At 44.1% G+C, this 15,523-nt stretch overlaps 1 protein-coding gene across 4 annotated transcripts in view; it reads left to right on the top strand.

The window, feature by feature from the left end:
- SOBP (sine oculis binding protein homolog) overlaps positions 1–15,523 on the top strand; it is a 173,972-nt gene that overhangs the window by 79,883 nt on the left and 78,566 nt on the right. The window lies entirely within an intron of this gene.

The following is a 15,523-nucleotide window of genomic DNA, read 5'->3' as shown; positions in this document are numbered from 1 at the left end:
GATCTGTGATTGGAAGTGAGAAAGGATTTTTATACTACTCTCCTTATCTGGAGAACAGTTGTTTTAAAAGAGTTATTTTAAAAATCATTATTTGGGGGGCAGGTAAAGGAAGAGTGGGAAAAGAAGAAAGGTCAGAACAATCCACCACTTTGCCCCTTTAATATCCAAAATATACAGGGAGATCTGAATCCTAAGCAGTATCAGATTTTGCTTTTAGAAACACTTAGGAAGTGAAAATGATGCCAGTGACTCTCTAAGGGCAGCGGCATCCCATTGCAGAACAGTAGGCTGAAGACTTCAGGATAAGAAGACAAAAATAACGATTTCATCACTATCCGCTACCAAGGCAAATCTGAGAAATTTTGCTGAAATTGTTTTTCCATATAAATTTCAAACGTTCTGAAAAATAAAGCACCAGTGGATACAGGCAGAGGTTTCCCAGAGGGCATAGTGCATGTGGAAAGGAAGCCCATTCATTGGACCTGAAACCACAGGATGAAGGGGGATGAAATAAAGGCTGGCTGAGAGTCCCCACCTTCCAGAGCTGCCTTTGTTGCAATGAGTGTGAAGCACACGCCTCAACTTTTCGTTACTTTGGCTTTTTTTGGCTAGTGTTGCATCTTATAAGTCACAGTCTAGCTTCTCCTGTCCGTATTTTTACTGCACAGAAGGTTTCCCAATTTGCAAGCGTTTGCAGCACGGCTGGGCCCGGAGATAAAACAGAATGTGTATGTAGTACAGTATGCATTCAACTGATGCACAAGACTCTTTCCACCATATGTGCAAAGTAGTGTGCTTTTCACTCGAGGTGCCCCTGCCAAAATTGCCAGGAGCACATGAATAAGTGGAGGAGAGACGCCCTGTGCGTAATGCAGCTCCAGGCCTCACCCCACCTGGGAAGGAGACCCATGCATTCTGCAGCCACCTGCATTCTTGCCCCCCTTTTCAGCCCATCTCTCACATTGTTTTCTGCTTACCTTTATACACCTCGAACCTCATCCTTCTCCCTCAACTGGGGCCCGTGATGCTAGCCATTGTGAAGGGCAGGTGTAGGGTCTCAGTTGCCCTTCCAGGAAGAGAGAAGCAAGGGTAGTGAGCACTTATGCTAATAAGGATAACAAGACTGGTTAAACAGTCATCAGTTTCAGAGGAATACCACTGGAGGAGAGCAGGTTGGTGTTTTTTCCTTCCCCTTACACATTTATTGTCCTTCATCTCCTGCAAAGTGTAGCTTACCAAGCATTTTTATTGGAAAGTAATATTGGTCTGGTCTTTGAGGGTAAATCTTCCGATGGAACATCTTTCATGATGAGATTTATTTCATGATAAGTTTTAAAAAAGAGTGAAGGATATAAAAGAATTGTACTTTTCACTCACCTCTTTGAATCTGTCTTAATCTCCTTGTATCTTTTAGTCTGAATCAATCTAGGGAATTTTTACCTTGATATTCACTGCCTAAAAATTGAATCACCACCTTCCTTGGCTTTACTGAAAATGTGATGTTGATTGGAAAGCATACAGTATTTTTGACTCAAAGTTGTCAGTAGGACACACAACTCAGAATCTTTTGTTGAGTTTTAACTATTGGTATTACATGGTGGTTACAACCACGCTCTCATTCTACCAAGTGTGGGTAACAGGTACGAGCCCTGCTTTGTGGATGGGAAACCAAGCCATGGGGCAGCCACTTCCTTTCACCTGTCCTTTCATTCTTTCAGCCACCAGTCTGGGAGGTAGGGCTCTTCCACCCACGGGCCCTGCAACAGGGTATGCCTGGCAGAGAGGAGAGATTGGTCCATGTTTGGTGAAGATCTACATTAAGTGTAATAGCAGTGCTATCATAATCCATTGTAAATAGGTCAATATCTCAGCTTTCTTCCTTGACTTTATTTGAGTTACTTGCAAGCTTTCTCCCTCAACATATTAACAAATAACCTTTGGGCCAATAAAAATGCAATTTTTGTGCTTATGGTTTTCATGAATGCAAAGGGATTTTCTGTGCTTGACAGTATTCATCTAGAACCTAGAACAACGCAGGACTCTGTAGGCTGCTTGTATCTACCACACCTCTCCTGATCAGTGGATCTGGGGAATTCCTTGCCTGGTGAGGGTACGCTTGGAACGTCAGGGCTGTTGGACTTTGGCATTGTTCTTTGTTACCATGGGGTCTGGTAGCAGATGATGTATATCACAGAGGAAAGATACAGGATAAATACGGCAGATAATGCCCTGTTCACATGGAAATCTGGGTGGCCAGAGAGACAGTTGTGCCAGTGGGTGCTTGGTGACAGGTGAGGATGATGTGTTCTGGAAAAGTCAAGGAAAGGAAGTGGTGGGGATGGTGTTGAGTTGCCCAGAAAACCTGGCTAACCATTCATTTGTGTCCCTGTTGGAATCTCCATTACTGAAGGGCAGGGGCCAAAGGAGAAATGTCCCGTATTTTATCAAATTCAGCGTAGAGCAGCAAAGGCTTCTCGCAGCCCTGGAGAGCATCCTTGGCTGAGGAGAAGCCCAGACAGAGCCTCCCCTTAACGCCTGAGCTTTGGATGACACATCATCACTTTGCAATGGTGGCAACAGTCGCACTGGAGCTTGATTCTCATTCATTTGGTAATTGGTTATTTCAACACAAACTGTGACTAAGGAACATGATTACACACCTGTCAGCCATATGATGGGGAAGAGAGCTGTCTGCGAGCAGAGGAAGAGGCCTCGTTTCTGCTGGGGTCTCCGTGGAGTCTTTTCCATCAAAGATGTCATTTTTCATTTTAACCTCGAAACAAGACAGATATTATAGCTACTGCCTTGTCTGTATCATTTATAGGAATCGCTGCCACAGATGCTAATCTAAACTAATACAATTTCATTTTGATTATATCTTCGTAGGCATCGGATTCTAGTGCACAGGAAGGCAGGATGTAATAGAAAGAAACAAATGAGCATAAACATTATGTGGTACCTGTGGAGCAGCTTCCTGTGACGAGGCAAGGGACAAGGAGAAATAGCAATTAAGATGTTTTGCACAAGGAGGACATTTTACTGTAAGATGAAATAAATCAGTAAAATAAAAGACAGCTTTTTCAGGTTGCACAGCTGACTCAGGGAGGGGAGTTCTTATTTATGTAGAAGAAATTGCCAGATGATGGAGAATCATGTCTAAGGATTATAAATAAGAGATGATGTTTCAGAAAGATAAGGGTGGACACATTTAAACAAAATCAAACCCCGAAGACAGCAGTTTTGAACTGAATTCTAAAATGAAGGAGGACCTAATAAATGTGGCAACACTTAGTTAAAATGAAAAGCCCTAGCGTTTCGAATAAGAAAATAAGAGCTGCAAATTTGCACACTTTTTTTTTTTTTTTTAAGGCAGAGTTTCACTGTATCACCCAGGCTGGAGTGCGGTGGTGTGATCTCAGCTCACTGCAACCTCTGCCTCCTGGGCTCAAGCGATTCTTGTGTCTCAACCTCTGGAGTAGCTGGGACTACAGGTGCCCATTACAATGCCCGGCTAATTTTTGTATTTTTAGTAGAGACAGGATTTTGCCAGGTTGCCCAGGATGTTCTCAAACTCCTGAGTTCAAGCAATCCACCCACCTCAGCTTCCTGAAGTGCTGGGATTACAGGCATGAGCTACTGTGACTGGCCTTAATTTGCACACTTTCTGGAAATGGTGAGCCAAATATCAGATTGTTCAGAAAATCTCCCTCTCGTTTATCTTTTCTGCTCCTCACTGTCTTTGGTGAGGTTACTCAGTGTGTGGATTTCAATGTATGTGTGCCCAAGCTCTGCTGAGCGCTGAGCATATAAATCAGCAAATGATAAAGGTGTCCTCTGTTATTGATTTAGAAACAAAGTTTATGGGGTGAAGTTAGTACCTGGAAAATAAGGAATTGAAAGAGGTGACATAAATGGTAATCAAGGGAAATAACACCAAAATCTTTTTTTTTTTTTTTTTGAGACAGAGTCTCGCTCTGTCGCCCAGACTGGAGTGCAGTGGCCGGATCTCAGCTTACTGCAAGCTCCGCCTCCCGGGTTTACGCCATTCTCCTGCCTCAGCCTCCCGAGTAGCTGGGACTACAGGCGCCTGCCACCTTGCCCGGCTAGATTTTTTTGTATTTTTTAGTAGAGACGGGGTTTCATTGGGTTAGCCAGGATGGTCTCGATCTTCTGACCTCATGATCCACCCGTCTCGGCCTCCCAAAGTGCTGGGATTACAGGCTTGAGCCACCGCCCCCGGCCCCAAAATCTTAGTTTGAGTTATTTGGCAGAGGTGCGGTGAAGGCCATGGAATTCAACATACTGCAGTGCCCACAAATCCTGGGCTGCTCACGTGGGAGCCCCTTGGTGAGTGTGGAAAGTTTGTTGACCGAGATGGTGCTCTGGATATACTAGGAGTAAAGAGATACAAAGGAAACAAAACAATGCCTTTTTTGCAGGGAGCGAAAGGGATAGTCAGATGGCCGAAGAGAGATAGAAGTGGTCGTTAAGTACTGATTGTGTCCAGATTGTGTAGAGGGTTAGGATCCTGATTAGTGGGTGTGTTTGTGCATTTCTAAAATTCCTCCAGCCTTTGGCAGTGTCTTCTGATTGGCATTTGCAGTGGGATGCTGGGCATACCCTTATAGTTGCATGCAATTTAATTTTAATCAAGACTTTAATGATAAGAAAAGATAGTGAGTTCCTATTGCTTTCTTGCCAGCTGAGGTTTTCTTTTTTTCTCTGGAAAAGGAAGCAGATTTGTGAAATTTAAGTAACTGTCATATATTGAGTACTTATTCTGTGCCAGACATTGTGTGACGGATTGTCTCATTAAGTCCTTGCAACAAATTTCTGAAATGGATGTTGTGGACCCCATTTTGCTGATGTTTAGGTTCCTCTTTTCCCCATCAGTGGTGGCACCAGGAATCCAGGAATCAAACTCGGGTTGGAGTGGCACCACGTGGCCCTCCTCACCCCTTTCTGTACTAATGTCCTGGGCAGGGCCAGAGTCAGGGTGAGGGTGGTGAGCACATGGGGTGCTCAGCCCTTGAGAATTTGCTCTCACTTTTTCTTGCTTTTTACTTCCTTAAAATTCTTGCCTGCTAACAAGAGTATTTTCTACTTCTTGCCTTTCGTAGTTTACTTTTATTTACCGCTATAAAATTGTAATTATTTAAACATCTAAGTTTTAAACAGGATATAAATATATGATCTTTGACACTCCAGATTGGATATAAATAGAGCTTTCAAGGGACCATTTGCTTTATTGTTATCATTGAACTTAAAAAATTAAAATGTACTGAGCATGCGAGCTGAATACCATTCATTTTAGGTGCTTGATTATTCAGTTGTCTACTACTGCCCGGCACACAGTAGATGCTCAGTAAGTGAAGAACAGATGACTAAATGAGTGAATGGAGACCTAAGGAAAACATTACTTAAGTGCCCTTGCCCCACTGTCTGCATTCTGTGGGGCCACAATGACACATATAGTGCTTTAGTATAGATATAGAGTATTGCATTCTACAGTTTATGGAACCAGTCAAAACATTTTTATAACTCAAAGGCAAAAAGTCTTTTATCCCTTAAGACAAATAAATGACGGAAATTTCTTTATTATACTAGGATACTTGACTGCATGTAAACACTGCCTGTTTTTTTGTGTTTTTTTTTGTTGTTGTTTGTTTTTTTTGTTGTTGAGACAGAGTCTCGCTTTGTCGCCCAGACTGGAGTGCAGTGGCCGGATCTCAGCTCACTGCAAGCTCCGCCTCCCGGGTTCACGCCATTCTCCTGCCTCAGCCTCCCGAGTAGCTGGGACTACAGACGCCCGCCACCTCGCCCGGCTGGGTTTTTGTATTTTTTAGTAGAGACGGGGTTTCACCGTGTTAGCCAGGATGGTCTCGATCTCCTGACCTTGTGATCCGCCCGTCTCGGCCTCCCAAAGTGCTGGGATTACAGGCTTGAGCCACCGCGCCCGGCCCAACACTGCCTGTTTTTATTAAGAAGGGAAGGCTGATATCAATAATCTTATGAAATGATCGTTCTTACTCCCCTTTTACTATTTTCTACATCAAAGAATAACAATTTTCTATCCTGTGATTAGGCAAGAACCGTAGGAGGAGGTTTATGAATCTAGAATCCCGTGTCCTTGAGAACATGTCTGTTTGTCTAGGAACCTGAGAAAAGATTTGAGCTCACTCTCACTTTGATTATGGGATCACTAAAGATCCCATAATCTTTCATTTGTGGGATGTGCACATGAAACTGGAATTTAAGAGATTTCAAAATGAGTGAGCCCTCTGGTGAGAAGTCTGTCAGCTTCAGGGATGTCTCCTTCCCCATCTCTATGCAGGGTTTCTCACGCTGACTCACAGGACTTCGCTGGCACCACTCCTATTTCATCTGCAGCCACCATCCAACCATCCTTGCCTTATCTTGGTCCCATACCCCACGTCCAGAATACATGGAGAGGCCACCCCGCTGATACTGGTGGGCTTTGGGTTTGGGTGTGCTCAGCCTTTGGCTGTGTTCCTCAGCCTATGAGATTGGCTCTCAGGTTCCCCTATGAGGTGCCAGCTCCCTCACCATCCCTCCGTTTGAGCTGCATTGGACACCAATAATTCACCACGAAGGGGAGAGACCAGAGGGCGTGTTCCCTCTCACCCACAAGGACCTGCAAGGATGTGAGGGTTTGAGCCACGACTTCTCTGCCTTCTAGTAATCCCTGCGGTTTCTGTCACTCATCGTCACCATGCTGCTTCTGCCAACTGTGCTCCTGGGGCACACAAGCAGTGTGGCATGGGGGTTGAGATCTGCGCCTGGTGTCATGACACCTGCATTTAGAGCTCAGCTTTGCCTTTTATGGGCTCTTTGGTCTTAGACAAGTTGCTTAACTTCTCTACATGTCAGTTTCTACACTGGCAAAATGGAGGTGGTGAGTAATAGGCACTTCCTAAAGGTTTAAGAAGCTTTAATGAGCCAAAGTCTGTAAAATGCTTAGCACGGGGTCCGGCACAGAACAATCATTAAATCTTATTATTATTGTAAAAGTGGCTTCTATATTGAATCTTCTTCCTTTGTTCCTGATGACAGTTCCATGAAGTAGTCACTGAGTTGGAAGGTTTTGGAATTGGTGGTGCCCTCCCCAGTGGGGTCCAGCCTTCATACAGTGGGGTTTCCAGTCATCTCTGAGATGCCATCTAGAGCAACTCTGGGTGGTTGAGAGATCAGGGTGCAGAGGAACTGGGACAGCTTGAAAATTTTGGTAACTAGAAAGGTTCAGTGAGGGAGGGAATGGAGCAAACAGAAGGGGTGGGGCTGCTCACTGTGCAAGGCAGAACCACGTATTATTGTTCTCAGTTTATACTAAGAAGGGAGAGGATGTGGAAACCCAGGTCACTTTTTGTCTTTCTTCACCTGGGCTTTGACCCCAAAATACGCCTCCTGGAAATGTAATAATAATAATAATAAGAAGAAGAAGAAGAAGAAGAAGAAGAAGAGGAGGAAGGGGAAGGGGAAGAGGAAGAGGAAGAGGAAGGAGAAGGAGAAGGGAGAAAGAAGAAGAGAGGGTGACAGAGGAGCAACAATTAACTAAAGTTGTCATCCAGAAATGAACTTTAACTTGATACTCAGCTGTTGGCTTCAACAGGTGTGTCCCTAAACCCCAGTCAAATTCTGCTGAAATGATTATCCACTGTTTAAGCATGCCACAATCCCACCTTTTATTACCTCAATTCATCATCTGCAGAATGGCTGGGATTTAAAACAAAGACTCCAGAGAGTATCATTGGAGCAGAGGTCATTATTTATGAAGCCTCTTCGCCTTCATTGGTCCTGGGTTTGGAAGCAGAGTAATTCAGATATTTTTCTTCCTTAAGTCTGATAGCACCTCCGTTAACAGGTCAAGTGGCACATGGGTCATATTTGGAGCTGTCAGGAGGACCATCCTGCTCAGAATCATGTTTGAACTTCACAGTCTGAAAGACCAGGGATGTGTTACCTCATCTTCTTCCTTTGCCTACATCCACTGGCAGAAGTCGCAGTATTGCTGCATATCTGTCAGAACATTTATGTGGCTAGCGCACAGTAAAAGTCAGGATTCTGTCCTGGTTCTAGGCTTTCTCCATGTTCAGGCTGATTTTAGATCTTTACATATATTGTATAATACTCATACTTCTTCCTAAAGAAATCTTACCTTTAAGACAAATTATATTTTGGACAACATTATGCAATGCTGACTGTAACACTGTCCCAGGCCAGAGCAGTGACCAGGGTGGAATACTTTCCTATGTCTGTCCAGAATAAAGACCAGAGTGGCAGGACCAAGGCCATACCCATGGAGGACAGTCAGCTCCAGCCAGGCCGAGTACACAGATCAAAGGGCCCAGGGCAGGGCCAGAGTCAGGGTGAGGGTGGTGAGCTGGGAACCGTATGGAAGTGGGCTCAAGCTGAAGCTGCGGGGAATGAGTGTCGAGAGTGCAGGGTGGTGGCTGGGAACGGTTTTGAAGCATCTGCAGGCCTGCTTTGCTGGTTGGTGGGCATCTGGGGGATGAGGTGAACTGAGGCTGGACTGGCCAGAACAGACTTAGGCAACCCTGGTTATACCCAGACCCTGATTATAGCATTTCTGTGGTTGCTGGTGGGAGAAAAGAACGTTAAGTTGATCTGAGTGCTGAGCTCTTGTTACAAATAACAATTGTGACGTCATGTCTTTGACAAGTATTGCTGTTAGTAGAGAATTTATAGTCCTTGACCTCAGGATTAGTAACTAATTCACGGACACCATTTGTTTCAATTTGTGACTCAGCTATCCATGACTACCCTCACCAGCATATGCCCTGTGAGTTATTTCTTCCAGAAGCAGTGAGAGATGTGCACTGATTCATCCGCATCCTTTCACATGTTTTCTGGTGTCTGTCTCCCCTTTGCCAAGACCTGTACACATGTGACATGGCAGGTCATGACGAAGGGTGTGTTCTGTGACAGTGACACAGAGCAAGCTAACTCACTCAGGGCAGTGACCTAAGCCTCTTGCTTTGTGCTCCCACCAACTTGAGCTAATTAGCCATCGACCTGCTCAGGGCTGCATTGTTGTACTTCTGTCTCTATTATTCCTAGGAGTGGAGGGCGTTGTGGATGGAGCAGAGGTTGGCCAACTGGCTTTTTGTGCTCCACCCCCTCACCCCCCAAAACAATCACCACAGTCTGGGCAGGTTTCTTGACAAGGCACATCCAGGGACTCAGTTTCACTGATTGGTCCAGGGATATCCACTGCCTTGATGAACTGACTCATGTTGACCAAAGTCACAATCTGCATTCGTATACCAAGTGCCAGAAATACAGGAGACAAGATAGCATGAATGTCCCTTGTAGTCTGTACAGCATCACCTACAGGATTAAAAAAAATTGTATCATAATATTGATGATGTTTTTAGAAGTCCACAAAGGAGATTGCTAAAGGACCTGCAGAACTGAGTGAGTTTTGGTAGGGCATGTCTTTTCTGGTATTGAGAGACCTAGGTGTCATACTTGATGATCTGAGGTTTACTTAATAAGAATCAGATTAAACAAGTTGGTTTGGCCAGGCGCGGTGGCTCTCCCCTGTAATCCCAGCACTTTGGGAGGCCAAGGTGGGCGGATCACGAAGTCAGGAGACCAAGACCATCCTGGCTAACACAGTGAAACTCCGTCTCTACTAAAAATAGAAAAAAATTAGCCAGATGTGGTGGCGGGCGCCAGTAGTCCCAGCTACTCAGGAGGCTGAGGCAAGAGAATGGCGTGAACCGGGGAGGCGAAGCTTGCAGTGAGCTGAGATGGCACCACTGCACTCCAGCCTGGGGGACAGAGTGAGAGTCTCTCAAAAAAAAGAAAAAAGAAGTTGGTGTTGAAGATGTTGAAATACCATCTTCCGCAGGCTTCACGAGAGACCTACTGACGTTGCTTCTGAAGCTGCAGGGAACCCTTTTCTTGGGCTCTTTGCAGGCTGCCTCTTCTCCTTCCCCCGCACCCTCCTCCCCCATCTTCCCCACCTCCCCACCCCCCGATTCTGTTACATTTGTCATTAAACACTCTATTTTCCTAATTTTCTTGGTATATTCAATCTTGGAGTGCTAAAACCAAATAAATTTGGAAACTTCCCTTAGTAACATGTTTTTAAAACGTAGTGACACCCATGTTTTCAAGTTATTGTACACGATTTACCTTTGCCATCAGCACGCAGGTGGGAGATCATCAGTGTGTAGAATGGGGATTCTGGAACCAGACTGCCTGGGTCTGAATCCTGGTTCTACCACTTGGTAACTGTGTGAGTTTGTGTGAACTCCGTAACGTCTCAGTGCCCCAGCTTCTTCATATGTAAAATGGAGATAATGATAGTACCTACTTCATAAGTCATTTTTTTTCCTTGATATATGTATGGGTGTGTGCATTAAATGAGTTGATACATATAAAGCACTAAGGATGTGTCTGGTGCATACATGAAAAGCTGTAGAAATGTTAGCCGTTATTATCAATCCCGGATAATAACGGAGCAGCATCTTAATCTGGTTAGTATTGTGTTTTTTAATCCCATTTGAGGCCAGGTTATTTCTGGGCGAGGCATCCTATAGATAGTGAATCTCCTCTGTAACATCTGGATCCTTTTCTAGCCTTACAGACAGGGTCCTGGAGTTCCCTTCTAGCCCTTGCCTGTTTAACATTTTCTCTGATTTCTCAGGTCCATCATGAGGTCTGCATATAATCATATGAGCCCAACCCCCTTCTGCCTAGTAATTTCAGAGAAAAGGAATAAAAGGACTACCTGAAATGCCTAGATTAGGTCTATTAATTAAGCATTTTGTGGGTGCCAACCAGTAGCAAAGTGGAATCATTTGTGTTTCCCTTCCTTTTGTTTCCCCTCACTGTGTCCCTGGGTAATAGATGCAAATGACTAGTAAAAAGCCAAAAGACAGGCAGTGGGCGGAGGAGGAAAGTAGGGGAAGGGGAAGGAGCCTGGATAATCCACTGTCGATTAAGCTTCTGGAGTAATCAGAAGCTGCCTGGGGCTTGAGGTGGCGTGGCCTTAGCAGAGAATGAAAAAGAAGGGAGCTGCATGCCCCTAGCTGCTGGGCCTTACCTATAGATGCTGTGATATAAAAATTCTTACCAAACAAAGACACTCAGGTGACCTGAGAAAGAGCCCTGCAAGATAAATGCAAAAGGGTCACCTGTCCAATAAAGGAAAAATAGATTTAAAAATAAAAAGTAAAAACAGACATTTTCAGAACTGCTTAAGCCACTGCTCTGATTATTCCAGACACAGTGGTAATGTGCTGGGATGAACATGATATATTTTAGTTCATGTGGAAGCTGTATTTCAGGCTGATGTGGAATCTGTTGCCATAACTGTCATGCAATCCATTAGGGCCCCCGAGTAAAGGCAGCCATTAATCAGGCACAAGATCAGCCCCATAGCCTCACATGCGTGCGGCTCTGAGGGGCTCTGACCTGACATCATTTAAGGAGATGCTCATGGAGGCCATAAACATGATTCGATTCCCATTATCTTCATGTTGCATATTTGTTACCATTATTCTTTGAAGACTCCAAATTGGATATTAAAAATTTATGATATATATAAAGGTTTGCATGATGTGAAAAAATAGCTGCAGCAAATAAGTCCATCTCATCCATCAGAGGTGTGTGAGCTGTCAAAGGAGCCTGAAGAGATATGGAGAAGGCCTGTCAGGTAGCCAGTTAAGGAGGATGGAGAATTAGGAGGGCCTTCTCTGGGCAAACAGCTTCTCCTACAGCCTACACGCTAAATGGGAATTTAAATACATTTGGTTAAAAGAACGAAGTAAAACAGCACCACTGCAGAAATCCCCATAGACAATCGACAAGCAGATGAAAGGGAAGGCAAGGGATCCTGATGCAGACATTAGTAGTAATGTGAATGGAGCAGATGCCTGGGTCCAGAGATGGATGTTTCTGGGTTACTGGCATATCTCCAGAGCAGAGAGCCTGATGCCAGGTGGGAGCCCTGTGTCCAGGAGAAAGCCCTCCACCCAAGCTGCATGCACACATAATTTTGTTTGAGAACCATGCAACTCTCTACAGTCTGTTCAGTGCCTTGAATATTTGCATATAAATAACTCGTACTTAAGGGATATCCATTCATAGAGGTAAGCAGTTCAGAGTAGAGAAAAACAGAACACTCCAGGCCTTGGCTTAAGGAAGAGTGAGGGCTAATGAAACCATTCGATATATATTTACAGGATTGTTTGTTATATAAGAGACTTCATACATAATGCATGGTCTCTGCCGTCAAGGAGTTTCCAGTCTGGTAGAGGAGATAAGACATGGATGGTAACCAAGGAGTCTCAGACAGACCTGGGACTCTAGGAGAAGGTGAGATATCAGAAACAGGGAACAAGGTGCCCAGTTGTTTAATCAAGGAATGGACTTTTGAGGGTGAGAATTTGTTGGACAAAGACCAGAGGATCAATCCAGCAGGGATGTGGAGGAGAGAAGCATGTAGGGCGAAAAGATGATTGGCCAAAGTCCAAACTGAGTGCAAAATCTTCTGTGAGGCCAAGACCCTGGTAGCTAACCAAGTAGGAAGAACAGATGTTGGGCAGAAGTGCACTGAATAGTTGGTGAAGGTCTAGGTGTGAGGAAGGTGTGATCAGATAGCTCTAGGAGAGCCCTGCTAAGACTTGGGTATGGAGAAGACTCCTGAGGTTCAGAGGCAGAACACTCAACTGGTAGGGACTCGAGGGCAAGGCTGAATATCCAGCCATAGTGTTAAAGGATAGAAACCCATTCATTTATTCATTTGCTCACTCTGTCATTTATGGAACCCTTATAGTATGCCAGGCACTAGTCCAGGATCTGGACATTTGAAGCTGGACAGAACGCAGTTTCCACACTCAAGGACCTCTTTGATTAGTAGGAGAGGCAGACACACACATGGTCATAATGCAATGCAATAAATCGGTGTGGAATGTAAATACATACAGGGACAGAGGGTGCAGAGCTTAGGTGAGGACCAGGAGGAAGAGTCACCAATGACTTCCTAAAGGAGCTGCAGTCTGAACGAAGGCTTAAAGGACACGTAAGGATCTGCCAGCAGAAGGAGAGATGGAATCTAGTTCCATCAGAAAGAATGGGGTTAAAGGACAGGAGACCCAGTAGAAGGGCACTGAGAATTCAGACCTGAGGAGTTGGGCCACTGAGATGAGCTCAACAGTGCAGAAACTCCAGGGGAGGCAGGGAGCTACTCTGAAGACCTCCCTATGTTGTTCCCATCAGAGGCAGGGGTGGCTGAAGAGAGGTCCCAGGTATCTGTCCACTGCAGGACAAAGAAACAGCACTGACCTTTAGTTCAGTTCACAAAGACATTCACAGCACACTGAAAGGCAGTGTGTGATAGCTGCTGTTTATTCCTGAGCTTCCTCAAGAGAACGTGTGGACACATTTGAGAAAGGAAGGCTAAACCAGAAATGAGATTTCAGAAAATGAAATTCCATGCATTTTCAGAGCAGTGTCCCCATGCTTTTACCTTGAATTTCAAAAAGAAATTCTATTATTTCTGGTTCCAACAATTAGTTATAAAATATAAAATCTATGTCCCCTATTTTCTCCTCTCCAGTTATTCAACATACACTTATTCTCACAACTTTGAGTTGCACTGTTTTTGGTGTTCTTAAGTCCGGTAACAGTGCCACATGTGTGAGCTGACATGTGCTGTCTCTGCTGCAGCATAGGAGGGCTAAGCTTGGAAACTCTGCTGTGCTCTCCCCAGCCCTGATTCCAGGCAGAACCTTTGCTTGTTTTCAAAAGAAATCCTGAGATCACAATGACACAGAAGTGTAAACTCCCATTCATCACAGGGAGGTATTAACTCTGAAGCCTAATTATTTTTCTACTTAAATGGCAATATTGTTAACCTTTTCATGGAGTCAGAAACATCACACTTCTCTGGGGTAGGCAAGTGGAGCTATTTCTAGAATGTGTTCCACCTTTTCTAAAGGCGTTCTCCAGAGGAGGAAGAATGCTGAGCTTGCTCCAACAAGCACATGGCACCATGACTTTGTCCCAGAGGAAGCAGTGAATTCTTTAAAGAACTAAAGTTTGCCGTATTGTAAGAATCAAAATAAGAGAAGTGAATTGGTGCTGATTCAGAGGGAAAGAGAGGTGAATACAAAGTTTGTTTAAACCAGAGGTTTTTGAAGTAGAGAGGCAATTACTGTAAATTTCTCATATCATCTAATATTTATCTAAATGTTAGGCAAACCATGAAAATGGATACACAACTGTCAGCAAGACAGGGAAATTGCTTGCAGTTTAACTGAAGGATTTTTGTTTCTGTTATGGCAAAAAAAAAAAAAAAATGAAGTTTCCTTTGAATAATAGGTCAAAAATGCACCTTTGTTCTGACAATCACATTTGTAGTAAAATGCAAAAAAAAAATAGTCCCCCATTTGCTTTTCCCTGTAGTTGGCGTAAATATCTAGCACATTAGTCAGAATAAAACTGTTGAAAATAAGACACAAGGAGAGAGTTAGTTCATCATGAAGTGCCTTGATGTGCCTTCTTTCAGAACTTGTCCCTCTGGAAAAAAGTCAGACATGAACACAATTCTTCTGGCCCCAGCAGATATCTAGAGCCGACAGTGGGGTGGTCTACTCTCGACAGGCAATTAGAGAATGCATTGTCTGCAGAGGATTTAAGAACAATAATAAAACCAGCCAAAAGTTGGTCTGCTTTATATTATTACCATGAGTCAGTGATTCTGAACAATTTTAGTGTTCACATATTCCTCCCTGAAGGGGTCATCGGTGTCATATGTCCACCCTCCTTGTTAAGTCATTGTCTGGCACCCCAAGTGGGGGCAGATGTAGAATATATTAAATATAGTAAAGCCTCTGACTTTAATGTATAAGAGGTTGTAAAACAGTATGAACTGATTCTCTGTGTAAGGTAAGGAAGGTCCTATGGATTTTGTCTAACATTGCCACCAAGTTCTGTGAATGATCCAGCTCATTCTTACAGAGGTCACTTACTGGGCATCAGGCAGTGGCTGGGCTGAAGATACAGTGGTAGAAGATCAGACTCCATCCTTGCCCTTAGGAAGCTTGTAGGCTAGTGGGGGAGACAAAAATCACACCAGTGATTCCAAGGTTGCAACCATGTTGAGTCTAAGAAAGACCACAGAAGAGATATTTGCCTTGGATAGAGAGGTTTAGGAAGGCCTTTTTAAGGAAGCAGTACGGTAGTTCTTCCAAGATTATTGGTCATACCAGAAACTAAGAAACAAACAAATAATGATAATTTTTGCCCACAAGCAACTAGTATTGTAATCTCTTAAATCTTTTTTTCTTGAGACAGGGTCTTGCTCTGTTGCCCATGCTGGAGCGTGGTGGTGTGATCATAGCTCACCGTAACCTCGAATTGCTGGGCTCAAGCAATCCTCCTGCCTCAGCCTCCCAAGTAGCTAGGACTACAGGTGCATGCCACTACACCTGGCTAATTTTTTTGTTTTGTTTTGTTTTGTTTTGGT

This window comes from Macaca fascicularis, chromosome 4 (assembly GCF_037993035.2).
Source record: "Macaca fascicularis isolate 582-1 chromosome 4, T2T-MFA8v1.1".
Classification (NCBI taxonomy): Eukaryota; Metazoa; Chordata; class Mammalia; order Primates; family Cercopithecidae; genus Macaca; species Macaca fascicularis.
This window is presented reverse-complemented; position numbering and strand designations above follow the sequence as displayed.